Consider the following 10,202-nt stretch of genomic DNA (forward strand, 5'->3'; position numbering starts at 1 on the left):
AAGATGGAGAAAAATAAAGAAAGATTGAAAGAAAAAGACAGATTGAGAAAGACAAAGAGAAAAGAATAAGGGAAAGTGATGAAAAAGTAGATAGACAGGGAGAAATCCATTCCAAAGTAAATTCTTTAAGGCCATTTCAAACCCATAAGAAAATACACCTTGTAGAGGTGCACGGTTAAAGCAGCAATGTGTTCTCGCTGTACATATTGACAGTCCATTGGCGAGAACACCACTGCCTACCAGAACTTTGGTTAGGTAGGCGCACACACCTTCAGTTTCCTTCATTAGGTATGAGCGCACTGAACAAATTAAAATGAATCATTTTATCTAACTAAAAATAGTGCAAGTTGCGGTATCTCTTATTTATTATTCTTGCAATTTAACTTTTGAGAAGGAACTAGTTGATTTGTTACTTTCATTGGAATATACATATTTTATCACTCTATTGAATTTATTTGTTTAATAGTGTAAAACAGTTTTTATGTTTTAAATATTTCAAAATAATTGAAATGAACACATTCAAGGCGGGTAACTTCAGCTGTTTCTTATATGTACTACAAATAATAAACGTGTTTCCATTCTATTCAGTAAAGTCATTGAATAATTAACAAAAATAAACGAACTACAACTCACTCTTACCTATCTGTATAAAAAAAGGAGATATTTTATGATTGCTGATGAGACAACTATGATAAGCAAAAGTGCAAACGACGTGGAGGTAATTAAATATTTAACTATATTTCTTGTCAAAGAGATTTATTAGATTTTTTGGCTCAGTCGGTTTGTGTTTTTGTCGACTGTTCTGTGTCTTTTCATTATCCGCCATAGCGTTGTCAGTTTTTCATCGATTTATGAGTTTGAATACCCTTAGAGTTTTAAAAAAGCAACTACAATAACACACATAAAATGCCCCGAAAGTATTCGTGTATACGGCAGTAATGAAAGGCCAATATTTAGTTGATTTTGGGTTGTAAATGTACAGAATATAAACAAAGAAAAACTTGATACGAAGAAGTTGCCAAAACAAATGATTTCAACGAATATAGTGTTTGTTAACTTTAAATATTTGAAACTTATCATACATACAATAAAACACGTAGAAGGACTATGTATATTAAAACTATCATCTTTGATCAAGTATCTTACTCAGACAAATATTGTTAAATATGACTTTTAACGTGTGTACGTAACAAAACACCAATACCACTACACATATAAGCACCAGTCGGTACTCAAATGACAAAATATTGCCTCCTTTGTAAGCTTTGAAAAATTAATCTTTTCAATGTGTGTCCCATTTTAGAAAATTATCAATTACAAATTCACGAGAAACTTTCTTTTAAGAATTATAATTAAAACAATTGAATTAAAAACAAAATTTTATTTAATGTTATCATTTCTCTTCTTTAAGGTGCATTAGACACGATTTAGACAAAAAATAAAATACGATACTTTTTGTTTCAAGCACAAGAACGACACGCTTAACCACATTTACAATGTGCAATTTCACAAGGCTGCAGTCCTCAAGAAGACAAGGCACACTATATCTATATTGAAACATGAGTTACATAGTTTTCTTGAGAATGAATATATATATTTACATACACAGGGTAAGTGACCGTGTGCAAGAGTGATCTACATTGAGGTAAAAGTCTATGCATTTTTATCATATAATCAGCAGATAATTGTACAATTGTACAATTGAAGCTTACATGCATGATATTTGAAGTTAGAATTTTGCTAAAGACCTTTCTTTTTGTTCATGACTCATAATTGGTGGTCAAAGCTACAATTGACACTTGTTACACTTTTGCATGCACGCAAAAACTTTATCGAAGGAAACATTTATAAGATATATGAGGAGCGAGAAATAGGGTTATTGATAAAGTTATCCTGACCTATCCGTATTTCACTCATAGTAAAAGACAATGCTGTGCAGTCGAATCTAATTTTAGTTTCGGAGAATATTTCCAACAAATTAAATGCATGAGAAGCAGCAGCTGTTTAACTTTCTCGTTTTGGAGTCAACGTATTTTTTTTAACACCTTCAAAATTTATTTCTGTACATTGTTTTTTTTCCGAGGAGTGGATCGTAACCCTTGGCTAGCGAAGATGAGTTTAATATAAATTTTAAGAAATTATGAAGAAACATAGATCCAACTTTGTCAGTCAAAATTTGTCTTTGATATTCCTTTTTGGTTATTCCTTTTATGTTACTTAACAGATTATCGTCCCTTGACCTTTCATACGTACTAGTATATAGAGTTGTATCTGTAAGATTTATTCTTCTTCTTCCAAGTAAGGAACCAAATTCATATTGAATGTGTATCATCACTATATGGTCCCGCGAAAACTTAGCGCAGTGCCGGGCAAGCCAGCAAGTCCTCTCAAAGTTATATACATTTAAAACGTTCGCCCATTTACAATTAAAATTATATACACTCTATGCTGTTCACTTCCTCCAAGAGCCTGCTTTCAGAGCAGCTCTGAAACCCTCTATCGAGTCAGCCGATGTTATTTTAGCTGGAAGTTGATTCCAATCCCTGATGGTCTTTGGGAAGAATGACTGTCCATAGGTTTCAGTTTTTGTTCTCTCCTGGTAAAAGCGGCCTATACCTCTGGTCCAGCTGTCATTGGGTATAAGATATTGTTGTCTATCTATATCAATTAGCCCATGCTGAACTTTAAATAGCATACATAGTATTCTTCCAGGCTTTCCCACTGTAACTGTTTAACCATGTGTGTTACACAGTCAGGTATTCGGTCTGAGTAGTTATTATGAACAAATCTTGCTGCTCTTTTTTGAACTTGTTCCAAAGATTTAATCTTTTTATTGCTCGATGGATCCCAAACTGTGCAGGCATATTCCACTGAAGGTATTACCTTGGCTGTATATGCTGCTGATTTTACTGGTTTCGTGCAGTCTTTCAGATTTCTTCGGATAAATCCCAATGTTTTATTTCCTTTGCCTACAATATTGTCAATGTGTCTATCCCAAGATAGGGTGTTGCTGATAGTTACGCCTAAGTATTTGCTTGCATCAACATTGTCTTGTGTATGTCCGTGGAGTTTATATGATGTATCTCTCACTTCTTTGTTCTTCTGCGTTATTCTTATAACTATGCATTTTTTTTGGCGATAAAACTCATTTGCCATTTATTCTCCCTTTCTTCCAATGATGTTAAGTCTTTTTGGAAAAGGTCTCTGTCTGCCTGGCTGTTTGCTGTTCTAAAAAGTAGGCTATCGTCTGCAAATAGTTTTGTTTCAGATGATGTTGATGTTTCTGGCATGTCATTTACATAGGTCAGAAACAGTAGAGGTCCAAGAACTGTGCCTTGGGGGACGCCTGATAGTACCGGGACTTGAGAAGATATATTACGCTCTACATTCTGTTTTCAAGGAATGATTGAATCCATTTTGTAGCTTTAGGGTTTACTTCATAAAGTTCCTAGTTTATGTAAAAGATGGTGGTGCGGTACTTTGTCGAATGCCTTTGCAAAGTCAAGAAGGATGATGTCGGCTTGGGATCCTTTTTTCAGTTTTTTTAGCAATGTCGTTGATTGTTATTATTTTGCGAAATCCATGCTGTGCGTTCGTGCGTATGTTGTATTTGTCAAATTAGTCAATAATACTTCTATGGACTATGTGTTCCAAGACCTTACATGTGATACAGGTCTATAGTTGGAAGCTTAATGTCTTTCATCTTTCTTGAATAGAGGTACCACGTTAGCATCTCTCCAATCTTGTGGTACTTCTCCGGTGTTAAGGGATACATATCTGTTAGAAAAGGAGCGAGTTGGTCTGCCGCTGTTCCTTCAGGATGAATGATGGAATTGAGTCTGGACCAGTAGCTGTGCGTGGTTAAAGGTCTTTTAAGTAGTTTGCGTACTCCCTTAGTGCTGATTTTGATACCATCCATGGTGGAATATGGGCTCTTTCCTTTGTTAGGAAAGTTATTTAGATTTTCCTTTGTGAATACTGACTGGAATTGATCCTTGAGTATTTTAGCTTTGCTTTTATTGTAGCTTTTCAGAAATCCCAATTTATTCTTTAATGCTGATACATCTGTCTATTCTTGATCTTTGCTCTTTATATATGACAAGAATTTCTTCGAGTTGTCTTAATAATTGGTGCTTACTTCATCCATATATTTTTTGTTGGCTTGCCTGACTTCCCATTGTGTTTCCTGTTTGAGTCTCTTATATCTATCCATGTCTCTTTTCTTTTTCGTTTTCCTGGCTTTTTTGGGGGCTTTATTTTTTTTTATCTACCTTCATTCTAATGTTGGTGTTTATCCATGGATATGTGTGTTTCCCTTGGCTCATTTTTGTTGGTACTCTCTTATCTATTGTGTTTTGGATTGCTTTTTTGAATACTTGCTACATGGTTTCAACATTGCTGTCTACAGTGTTAATGAAAGATGAGTTGAAATTGGCCAAGTATTCTTTTTTTTTGTGTATTTCTGCTTTCTTCCATAAGTATTTTTTTCTTCTCACTGGCTTTGGTTTAAATGGTTTGCATGCCAAATCTAGTTGGACGATATCATGGTCACTATTTCCTATTGATGGTAATGGTTTGCATCGTAGTTTAAAAGCTGGATGAGAGGTTAGTATAAGGTCCAGGTGTTATCTTTACGTGTGGTGAAGTCTACAATTTGATCCAATCCGTTATCAGCTACAATCTCCAGAAAGTGTGGTTTGTCCTGGTTGGATATTGTCTGTTTATTATGGATTGTTCTGACAAATTAATAGATATAGGAAGGTGTGGTGTGAGTGCCAATGAGACAACTCTCCATCCAAATAACAAATGTATAAAAGTAAACCATTATAGGTCAATGTACGGCCTTCATGTCTGGTAAGTTGACGTCGCCTCCAATTAAGAATATGTCTTTCTGATGTTTCGTTCTGATGGTATTTATTTCATTCTGTGTTTGTTTCAGATATGTGTCGTCAGTTTTGTCCGATGGTCGGTATAAAATACCTATAAGCATTTTCTTTTTTCCCTCTAGATTTATTGTACCAGTAATTAATTCCAGTGGCGGATCCAGCCATTTTAAAGGGGGGTTTCCCAACACAGAGTAAAAGGGGGGGGGGGGGTTCCAACTATATTCTCCCATTCAAATGCATTGATCGGGGGGGGGGGGTCAAAAAGCAAAAAAAAGCAACAAAAAGCAAAGACATAGAATTCAGTGGCGGATCCAGGGGGGGGTCTAACCACCGGAACCCCCGCCCCCCCCCCCCCTGGATCCGCCACTGAATTCTGTGTCGTTGCTTTTTGTAATGTTCCCAAGTTGTAATGTTTTTTTTTAGCAGCTATCATAAATCTCCCATGAGAGTCTTTTGGGCGATCTCTGCGTTCCATATCAAAGTTAAGATACTAATAGGGAATTTCTCGCTTGCTTGTCTTGATGTTTGAGTCTAACCATGTTCCTGTGCCTATGACTATATCTGGTTCTGTTGATTCAATTAATGTTTCAAGGAGTTTACTTTTTTTCCTTAGGCTTTGGAAATTGTTGTTTAGCATTCTCAACTGTGTCTTTTGTACTGTCTTGGTCTTTATTGGTTTATGTGATGATGTCATGATCGGCATATCTGTACTGAAAGTTGAGCAGTTAAATGATGGGGAATTAATGCTGGATCCTGATGTTGATGGGATGGATGCTTCGGATATACTGTCTGCAATTAGTGGATTGGTTGATATGTTTAGCGTTGAATGTTTGCAGCTATCTCCATTTTGTATAAAATGTATTTAGTTACAGATTTTCTGGTTTTTTGGTTTGGAACAAGATGGGCATGTCCAAGTGCCTTCACTTTTTCCTATATTAAATTCTGTTGTAGACATTCAAATATAGTTTCTGTGTGTCCATTTGTCGCAGTCATCGCAGGCTATAAATTCCAATTTGCATGCTTTTTGGCAAATTGTGCACGGATATCTTGGCTGTCTTGGGCCAGGGTTTGTCTCAATGCCACTCAGTAAGAGTAAGATGAGTCTTTGTGTACATTCCCTCTGATAATTTTAAAATTTTTGTTGAGTCAATTGAATATGTTTTTAACAGTTTTTTTTATCCAATGTACAGGGTGACATTTCACAGCTTTCTATCGAATGTACAGTGTGACATGTTTTCCTTTAAACTTGGTGTGAGTTGCCTACCACTTGTTCTCTTTTTCCCTGTAAACCATATATTTGTCATAAATCGTGTTCAGAGTTTTTTTTATTATTTCCTTTTTGTTATTTTTCAACGTGTGGATTTTTCATCGTTAATTTTGATCCAGGTTAATAAACTCTTCTTTTCAGACATTCAGAGAAGTCTTGTAGATATTTAACATGTAAAGGCAAGTTCAATAAGTTCAAGTAAGCAGCTTAATCAAATTAAATCAAAACGGACAATACCTGAGCAAGAATAGAAAATGAATAAATACAAAAGGCGGTGTTGTTATGATATTGTAATTATTGTATTTATTTATGTTTGCCTGATTTGTGTTGTGTGGCCTGATAGTTGTTTACAGAATAATCTTAGAACTGTGCAGTTTAGAAATCACTGGAATGATCCTAATAAAAGATGCGTTATATAAACTTCTACATTTTACTAGAAACTTCCGTTGTAACTTTCTAGGACGTTCCATTATAGAGTGTTCTAGAATTTTCCGTGACAACTATATATATATATATATATATAATATATATATATATAGACACTAAAGTTAAACACACACTCTTGGACTTAGACTTAGACATCGATAGACATTAGTATTCACAGCATTTGGTAATATTTGTGTTATACTTCTTGTAAACTTTTGTATAATAAATATTGTTAAATTTTGTTATTGGTTTGTGTCTTTTGTTGGCTACAATTTAAAGGTAATTTCTGGCCGTAACAGTGTTAAAAACACGAAATGAGAAACTAAGGAGTTAACAGATGCTCTGGAAAAGTGAAACCAGAACCTGCTCTGCATGCGACATCCGTCGTGTTGTTAGTAAAACGTATCATTTGACTTGTGTACAAAACGTTCTTCTGCACAACATGTCATCAAAAACAGTAAGAACGACACAAAGGGAAATAAAATTGATATAATGGTAATCAAGGAGTCATAGACAATTTGACATGATTATGCACTTTTGACTCTTCTACAAAGGCTTTTGGGGTTTTTAATTTCTTCAACATTATATCAATAGATGATGTTGAATGTTTGTCCCTCCAATAACATTATCATTTCGACCGAAGTGATATAACGTTTTTAAAAAAAAATATTTTTATAGAACCAAGTCAGGACATGCGCGTAGCTACGTTTACGTCAAAACGCCCGGGCGTACACTTGAATTTTGAAAATAAAACAAATAATCGACATAGAATAAGAAAAACTGGTCTCAAAAGCACATCCGCCTTGTGCTTCTTTTTTCAATGGATTGTAACTTTGAATAAGAAGGGACTAAATTTACTCAAATAGATCATTTAATATATTTGTTCGAATCTTTTGTAAAAGTCTGAATCTACTATGAATTCTACGTACTTTTCTTATATTAAAAGCAATTCACTATCTGCTCAGATTCGATATGCTGTTTGTATTTTTGTCGAGTCTGTGATTTATGTCCTAAAAGCGAGACAAAGCGGTGTCAATATTTTGATTAGGTTCCGAATGTGGATATAGTCTTTTGAATGACTCTCCGTGAAATTTTACGAAAGTTGGACAGAAACTGTTTATGACCAAAAGAGTATTCAGAGCAATATAATAATGCAATTATCTTTAATTTTCCTGCATTTTAAGGACAAAATGTATTTCTTTCTGCAATTAATAAGTGGTCGCAGTTTAGGCTTACATTTTGTTATGTCTAAATTACATTAACTACTTGTCGAACCTTTATCGAATTTTATGAAAATTCCGAAGAAGCCTTTTCTATGACTAATGTCTAAAGCTAAAATTTTGAAAGCATTTGTTTTCGTTCATTTTTCTGTTCTTTTCTGATAGACAGATGGCCGGACTCTTCTTTACGCAATTAATTGTTTGACATGCTCAATTTATAAACCTTCATAGATTGTCGTGAAATATTCCAGATCAAGAAAAAAATATCAAAAGAAAATTTTAGATTTTTTTTTTAATCCTCTTAAAGAAAAGCGGATAAATTGATTCACTTATTGTGGGAAGAAATCCTAGGTGTTCCAGATTTTTTTATATTGCACCTCTTAGAAATATTCTTTTTTCGTGTTCATTAAAAGGTGCTTTTGTCGATTGTATGCTCACTCACGGCACCCTTTAATCTTATTTAACAGTAATATTGGTTTGGACGTTTTCTCTAAAACCAATGACCATTAGGCTAGCTTCCAGTTTAACACGATGAATAAGTTAACATATTACAAAATTTAACCAAAACAAATAAACCATTTAGATTCAAAAGTATGTTGCCATCAATGATTTTTTACTGACAAGAATCATTATGGTATCTTATTCTCGATAGCTTTCGAGGGCTTCGTCCCTTTCGAACCCACTACCAGCAGGTGCTTTAACATTGAGCGGCTGGCACCCCTCATATCCCTCGACAAGGTTCGGGCGTACACGTAAAAATGACCCAGCTACGCCACTGCAGGAAAATGGCAGTTGTTATCTTATTGTTCGTTTCTATGTGTGTTGTATAGTTTTTTATTTGTAGCACTTCAGTGTTTCTGTTGTTTCGTTGTTTTCCTCTTATAGTTGATGTGTTTACCTCAGTTTTAGTTGGTGACAAAGATTTGTTTTCTTTCAATCGATTAATGACTTTCGAACAGCGGTATACTACTGTTGCCTTTATTTACCAATAATTGATGTTGTCGACCAGGGAAGTGTTAAGAAAACTATATCTATATGTAGACCAGGGGTCAGTTACAAAAACATCTCTTAAAGTTCTTTAAAGTCATATTTTACAGCAGCACAAAGAATGTCATAAGAATTTTTTAAGAGTGTGACCAGAACCATTCTTTGTTTGCCCTTTTCTTTCTCTTTACATCCTTTAAGAATACACTTAAGACAGTCTTATTCTAAGCACACTTATTGAATTTCCGTCCTGTTTATTAACGTGTTCCTTCTTTGTCATTGCCAAATAAAAATCTCTGATGTGCTTTACGGTCGCAACAATAACGTTATTGGAGGGACTGGGAAACATCTATCACTGGTAGTTTATGTCTACCTTACAGACTGTAACCTTATATGTAAAATGAAAGAGATAACACTGGAATGCAGTGCCTTTGGACAGGGTGACATGTCTTCATGTAGACAATTACAATGTGCATAAGAGAGAACACTTGCTGGTAGCAGCTGTTGACAAGGCAACATGTCTGCTGCAGTCTAAGTGGACAGGGTGACATGTCATTCTGCAGACTGTAACCCCTAAGAGAAAACACTTCCCACTGGTGCCTGTGACTAACTTGTCATTTTCCAGATTTGCTGTGCCAGTGTACAGGATGACATGTTTTCCTTTAAACTGTGTGAATTACCACTTACAAAAATATACGAACTGAACAGCATTCTGGTAATTGAGATACATTAAGTAGTCATGAATCAATTAATTATCTGATGAAGGGATGATATGAAGTGTGGCTAGAGAATTAATGACTGCTGTCTCATTGATGTTTATTCCTTAAAATATCATTTATCTGGGCATACATATTATCCTAGTATAAGAGAAAGTCATCTGTTTTTTTTTAACCCAAGGATTCACTTTCTAAACCAACCAATGGCATATTTTCCATTTATTCAGTATATAAACATATGCTGGTGTCAATAATCAAAGAACCAATGAAATGATAAAACCGTCATGGTATTTATCGTTTTCATATCATATACAATAATCCAAGAATCAAGGAATTGATTGAACTTTCATGGTATTTATCACTTTCATATCATATACAATAATCCAAGAACCCATAAAATGATAGAACTTTCATGGTATTTATCACTTTCATATCATATACAATAATCCAAGAACCCATAAAATGATAGAACTTTCATGGTATCTATCGCTTTCATATCAAATACAATAATCCAAGAACCCATAAAATGATAGAACTTTCATGGTATTTATCACTTTCATATCATATACAATAATCCAAGAACCAATGAAATGATTGAACTTTCATGGTATCTATCGTTTTCATATTATATCCAATAATCCAAGAACCCATAAAATGAAAAAACTTTCATGGTATCTATCGCTTTCATATCATATACAATAAT

This window comes from Mytilus galloprovincialis, chromosome 1 (assembly GCF_965363235.1).
Source record: "Mytilus galloprovincialis chromosome 1, xbMytGall1.hap1.1, whole genome shotgun sequence".
Lineage (NCBI taxonomy): Eukaryota > Metazoa > Mollusca > Bivalvia > Mytilida > Mytilidae > Mytilus > Mytilus galloprovincialis.